Here is a 6,753-nt window from a genome sequence, read left to right on the forward strand (position 1 = left end):
ACTGAATCAATCCACCTCATAGAGGACCTTCCCCTCCTGCGCTGTCCCTCCACCCTCCCAAGCATGATGTCCTTCTCCAAGGACCTGTCTCTCCTTACAACATGTCCAAAGTATGTTAGACGAAGCCTCAGAATCCTTGCCTCCAAGGAGTAGCCTGATTTAACCCTCTCTAGGATGAATCTGTTTGTTTTCCTAGCAGTCCATGGTGTACTCATTACTCTTCTCCAGCACCACAGCTCAAAGGCATCAATTCTCCTTCTATCCTCCCTAGTCATTGTCCAACTCTCTGATGCATAAGAAGTGATTTCAGCTTAAATAATTTTTATTTTAAAATTTCTGTAAATTTTTTTTTAATTGCCACAAAGTTTTCCGTAGTGCTGTTTGTAGGGACTCCGGCCTGGCTACATACAGTACCCGTCCGGGGTCCTATCGGCTCAGCACACAGCAGCCCCCACCACAAAATGGCAGGACAGGCAAAACAGACAGACTGCCAGCTCCAGCACAAGCCAGGTCCTGGGGACTAGTACCCAAAACCCAGTTGTCATTGAGTTGACTCTGACTGATGGCAACCCCATGTGTGCCCGAGTGAACTGTGCCCCATAGGGTTTCCAATGGCTGCTTTCAGCAGTGGTTGCCAGTTCTTTTTTCCTAAGCATCTCTGAGTGGACTTGAACCTCCACCTTTCCAGTTAGCAACTAAGCATGTTAACTGTTTGTACCACCCAGGGATTCTGGCTAATAGTGACAAGCACTGGCAATTAAACCTGGCTTCCAGTCACAAGGAACCCTGTCTTGGATCTGAGCACCGGGCTCCATGTACTAAAAAGCAGGTATTGGGCAGGGGACACAGGCTTCGGTATCAGTCATGAGTCTGGTGTCACTTGCTTCTGGGGCCGGGGCTTAGATGAGGAGCTTCCCAGTGCCCAGTTGTTCAGTAACAGCTGCTGGACTGGGCTGAGGAGAAATTTAAGGAGCGGTGGAGGGGGGTTGTGGTGGGGTAGAGTCAGAAGGCAGGGCAGGGCTACTGGGGCACGCTTATTTGTACCCCAAGCCCTGAGTTTGGAGACTGAGAGGTTGGCTGGAGTCTCAAGCCTCAGAGACAGAGGGCCATCTGGGAAAGGTCCTGTTGGCCCTGTCTCTGTGCCCTCCCCCTTAGCCAATCTCCTGGCCCCACTCCCAGGCTGAGGCAGCTGGAGTGAATAGTGTGGGCTGAGGAGTTCTAACACCAGAGGCCTGTCTCATGTCTCAGCACACAAGGATCCAGCCAGAGCGGAAGGCACGCCTACAAGTGAAAAGCAGAGCCAAAAAGGTAAGCTTATAACTAGGGAGAACACCAACAACACAGGCCGGAGAAGCAAGGCAAGAGAGATAAAAACAGGACGCTGGCTTTCAGGCCCACGCTGAGCAAGCAGCGGTGAGGGCGTGAGGACAGTAACTGCTTTGCTCTATCTCTTTGCAGATCTGAGTTCAGAGCAGTTTCTCCCTCCTGTGTTCTCTACTCCAGCATTTTTGCATTATCAGCAAGAACAGTACATTGTGCAGCCCCATGTCCTGGCTGGCCTGTGCATTGTAGGATGGTTCCCAGCCTCCTCTGGCCTCTCTCTAGAGGCCAGAATATGCCAGAAGCATATTCCCTAGGTATGTCACCACCAGGTGTGAGAATTCAAACCATCTCCAGACCTTTGTTAAATGTCTCCTGCAGGATCCTCAACTGAGAACCTTCCTTGGTCTCCAAGCAGGGGTTCAGGGAGGGTGATCAGCCAGTGGGGGAAACGTCTATAAATGTGTCCCTATTGAGCACCCAGGTCAATCTCTGAAGTGCCTCCCTCCTCAATTTCAAGATCAGAAGCCATTAACAGCATCAATACACCAGCAGTAACGACTTTTTATCCTGTTTCCCCAGTCAGGTGCCTTTAATCTTGTGTTCTGTCACTTTTCATTTTGTTTCCCCTTAAATTTGAGTTGTTGGCAAGGGCCCACTGGGTCTCCTCCCTAATATCTACCTTGTTTAAGGTGGTCTGAGGGTCACTTCTTAGTGTCAGCCTATTATTCTTTTGTTATGTGCCATCAAGTCAAAACCAACTCAAATTCACCCTCCAGACGGTGTTAGTAGATTGAATGGGAGATTGCCCATCTTTCTCCCACAGTGTGGCTGGTGGATTTAAATAGCCTGTCTTTGGGTTGGCTCCTTACCAGCTCCTTACCTCTAGGCCACCAGAGTTCCCTTCGTCTCAGCTGCTGTACCAGTTCCTCAGCTTCTGTGTATGTATGCTCCATTGTGCAGGACATGTGGTGCAAGGGATAGGGAATTGGGCAGGGGAGAAAGTGAGAGTGTGATGTGCACAGGGCTGATGAAAGAATTGGGATGGAATTCAGGATGAGTTAACAGGAGACTGCAGGGTGTTGCTTCTTCTCAAACACATGGATTTACGTGAGCTCACATCAGAGACATGGTTCAGGCATGGTTGGTATGCCACATACCCTGGGTATCAATTAAAAGGAGATGCCACTGAGCAGTTTCTATTAATCTAATAAGACTGGGCTTGGCTATGAGTGGAAGTTGACCTAATGACACCTAACAAGTTTTTGTAATTTAATTTTTTTTGTAAATGCTCTGGCCTCACCAAAATGCTGTGCACAAATTCTAGGAAGTTATGCAGTCTAGAACATTTTGGGGAGGGCTCTCTAATAATTAACAAAAATGTTTTTAGATGTTGTGACATATCCTTTGGCGAACAAAACCACCCACAGCTGAGAGCTGCCTAGTTAGACCAATGTGACTCAGATCAATTCTGTTCCCGAGATCTTATTTGCCATTTGCTGTGATTCTCCAAACCACCATTCTCCACAAAAACCAACCCAATAGGCCCATAATAAAATCCCACTGAATATGAGAAACAGCAAGAAAGATGCCCAAATCTCTGTCTACTTTTAAGTCTCTCGAGGAAAATGTTTCAAACCTTTCTTTTCCCACTTCTGTCCCTCCAACAGCCTGGAGCACAGCACTCTGGAACAATCCAGCTCCAAGTCTTCTAGAGCCAGACTGGTGAACAAAAGCTGTCACTAGGGGACTATCTTGTGGTGCTTGGCAACCCCAATGCCTTTGACGTCCTCAGTCCCTACCTCTAGGCAAAAAGCAGGAAATATACCCACAAAAGAGAGAAGAAATATACCCACAAAAGAGAGAAAAAAATTCAACTTGAAACTTCAGTGCATTTCTCTACTTTAGAGTCAGACCATTGTGCTGGCAATAACCAGTTGAATCAGTGAATTAAAGAGAGTTCAGGGAATACTAGGAAATATTTAGGCAGGGCTTCAAGTAAAACTTCTTGGCCTGCTAGGAAGAAGATTAAACAATGGCAATGCTGAGGTAACTAACCTCCCCTCCAAAATTACCCGAGCAATCTTTCAAAAGGAAATGCCTCTCTCTGCTCCCAAAACTTCCCTTGATGGCTCCCTACTACTTCAGGACAAAAACACCACACACACACACACACACACACACACACACACCCAGTCCAAACCCGATTATCACTGATTCTAGTTTTATGCATACTTCAGAGTAGGATTTTCAGTGGCTGGCTTTTCAGTAGAAGATATTCTTAGGTGCTGTCAAGTTGGGTACAAATCATAGCAGCCCTACTAACAACAGATCTGAACCCTGTCTTATCCTATGCCATCCTTATCATTTCTGATGTACTTGAACCCATTGCTGCAGTCATGATGTCAATACTGGTTGAGGGTTTTCCTCTCTTTCACATACCCTCCACCTTTCCAAGCATGATGTCCAAGGAACAGTTTCTCCTAACAACATGCTCAAAATATGTGAGATGAAGTTTTCTCAACTTTGCCTCCAAGGAGGATTCTGGCTATTCTCCAAGACATTTGTTTGTTCTTTTAGAAGTCCATGAGATGTTCAGTACTTTTTTCCAACACCATAATTCACAGGTATCAATTCTTCTCTCATGCTTATTCATTGTCTAGCTCTAAGATGGATAGCAAGTAATTGAAAAGACCATGGCCTGAATCAGGCACATCTTAGTCTTCAAACTGATATCATTACTCCTTAGTAATTTGGAGAGGTCCCTGACTGCAGATTTTCCCAATGTAAAATGCCCAAGGGTGTGATTGTGGATCCAAGAAAAACTGACCATTTCAATCTTTTCTCCATCTATCATGATGTTACCTCTTGGTCCAGTGGTGAGAATTTTTATTTCTGAGGTCCATTTAAAAGGTGATAAAGAAAAAGGAAGTGTCCATACATTTATTTGGTTTCCTGGCTTCTTAGATAAGAGACATTTTGATATGAGTGGTTTCATCTTATCAGATACCAGGATTTTCATGTAACACAGAAAAAGAAAATACACAACAGGGGTTACAAAAGAGGGCACAAAACTTTAGATGACACTACATAGTCCAGGTTGACAGGGCACAGACATGTAAATGAAGCAGACCACAGGCTTTGTGTTAGGGGCTACTTTGCTTTTAAAATATTAATGTTATATTTGCATAATAAGGGAACTTTGATAGCAGGTGAGAATTGGCAGAATGGGGTTGTCTGAATTTGCTATAGGCCATAGGATTTCAGAATCAGCTCAATATTCAGCAGATATTGTTGCTGGGCAGCATTTATTGTTTAACACTAAAACAGTCCTGTAGAGTCAGAACTAACCCATAGCTGACCCTTCGGCAGGTTTTCAGAGTCAGTAAATCACAAGGGAGGAGAATGCCCATCTCTCTCCCAAGAAACAATTGTTGGATTCAAACTATGTACCTTTGGAGTGGCAGCATAGCTCCTTACAATTAGGCCACCAGGGTGGCGAGGCCAGGTGGCCCGGCCCGGCCGGCACAGTGCACAGCCGCCTCGCCGAGACCGTGCTGCACGCCGCTCGCCTAGTGCCCCGGCTGGGCCGCCGGATGCTGTCCGCCGCCGCCAAGTCCATGCCCGCGCCCAACCAGCAGCCCGAGATCTTCTGCAACAAGATCTTCATAAACAATGAGTGGCGAGATGTCGTCAGCAAGAAAACATTCCCCACCATCAACCCCTCCAATGGAGAGGTCATCTGTCAGGTGGCGGAAGGGGCTAAGGAAGACGTGGACCTGGCAGTGAAGGCCGCCCGGGCTGCGTTCCAGCTGGGCTCGCCCTGGCGCCAGATGGACGCATCCGAGAGGGCCCGGCTGCTGAACCGCCTGGCGGATCTGATCGAGCGGGACCGGACCTACCTGGTGGCCCTTGGAGACTCTGGAAAATGGCAAGCCCTATGTCATATCCTACCTGGTGGACCTAGACATGGTCGTCAAGTGTCTCCGGTATTATGCAGGCTGGGCTGATAAGTACCACGGGAAGACCATCCCCATCGACGGGGGCTTCTTCAGCTACATGCGCCACGAGCCCGTCGGAGTGTGTGGCCAGATCATCCCGTGGAACTTCCCACTCCGGATGCAGGCCTGGAAGCTGGGCCCCGCCCTGGGAGCTGGCAACATGGTTGTGATGAAGGTAGCCGAACAGACTCCACTCACCGCCCTCTACGTGGCCAACCTGATCAAGGAGGCTGGCTTCCCCCCTGGCGTGGTCAACATTATTCCTGGATATGGCCCCACGGCCGGGGCGGCCATTGCTTCTCACAAGGATGTGGACAAGGTGGCGTTCACAGGCTCCACGGAGGTTGGCCGGCTGACCCAGGTGGTGGCAGGGGACAGCAACCTCAAGAGAGTGAGCCTGGAGTTGGGGGGCAAGAGCCCCAACATCATCATGTCCGACGCTGACATGGACTGGGCCGTGGAGCAGGCCCACTTTGCCCTGTTCTTCAACCAGGGCCAGTGCTGCTGCGCTGGCTCCCGGACCTACGTGCAGGAGGACGTGTATGCAGAGTTTTTGGAGTGCAGCGTGGCCCGGGCCAAGGCCCGCGTGGTTGGGAACCCCTTTGACAGCAAGACTGAGCAGGGGCCGCAGGTGGACGAGGAACAGTTCAAGAAGATCCTCGGCTACATCCAGTCCGGGAAGCAAGAAGGGGCTAAGCTACTGTGTGGGGGTGGGCCTGCCGCCGACAGCGTCTACTTCCTCCAGCCCACCGTGTTTGGAGACGTGCAAGACGGCGTGACCATCGCCAAGGAGGAGATCTTCGGGCCAGTGATGCAGGTCCTGAAGTTCAAGACCATTGAGGAAGTTGTTGGGAGGGCCAACAATTCCAAGTACGGGCTGGCCGCTGCAGTCTTCACAAAGGACCTAGAGAAGGCCAACTACTTGTCCCAAGCCCTCCAGGCCGGCACTGTGTGGATCAATTGCTATGATGTGTTTGGGGCCCAGTCCCCATTCGGTGGTTACAAGATGTCAGGGAACGGCCGCAACTTGGAGAGTACGGTCTGCAGGCCTACACTGAAGTGAAGACTGTCACTGTCAAGGTTCCCCAGAAGAACTCCTAACAAGCCAGCTCCCTTTTATCACCAGCGATGAGCACAGTGAGAAGCAGCAGCTCGCACACAAGCAAGTCTGAAACGAGAAGTCCCTCCCACAGCCTCTTGGTCACAACCTTCCTGGAACTTGATAGATAAGTAGGGGAATTAAGGGAAAAGTTTACAAGAAGCCTTGAAAATGGCAACAAGGCTATGAGCATCCAGAGGGCTTTAAAGTCTCCTCCCATTCCTCCTTGGCTATACTTCTGCAACTTGTCTTTGTGGAGAGAAAGGCTATTGTTTGCAATTGTATCAACATCACACACAACAGCTAGGTGTTCCTGACTAAAATCATTAAAAA

General features: G+C 49.1%; 1 pseudogene; it reads left to right on the plus strand.

Moving 5' to 3' along the window:
- The first annotated feature begins 1,239 nt into the window (after positions 1-1,239).
- Positions 1,240-6,422, plus strand: LOC102852345 (annotated as a pseudogene).
- The last annotated feature ends 331 nt before the right edge of the window (positions 6,423-6,753 follow it).

The sequence above is a fragment of the Elephantulus edwardii genome, unplaced genomic scaffold (assembly GCF_000299155.1).
Source record: "Elephantulus edwardii isolate Elephantulus edwardi_28Jun2011 unplaced genomic scaffold, EleEdw1.0 scaffold00049, whole genome shotgun sequence".
Taxonomy (NCBI): domain Eukaryota; kingdom Metazoa; phylum Chordata; class Mammalia; order Macroscelidea; family Macroscelididae; genus Elephantulus; species Elephantulus edwardii.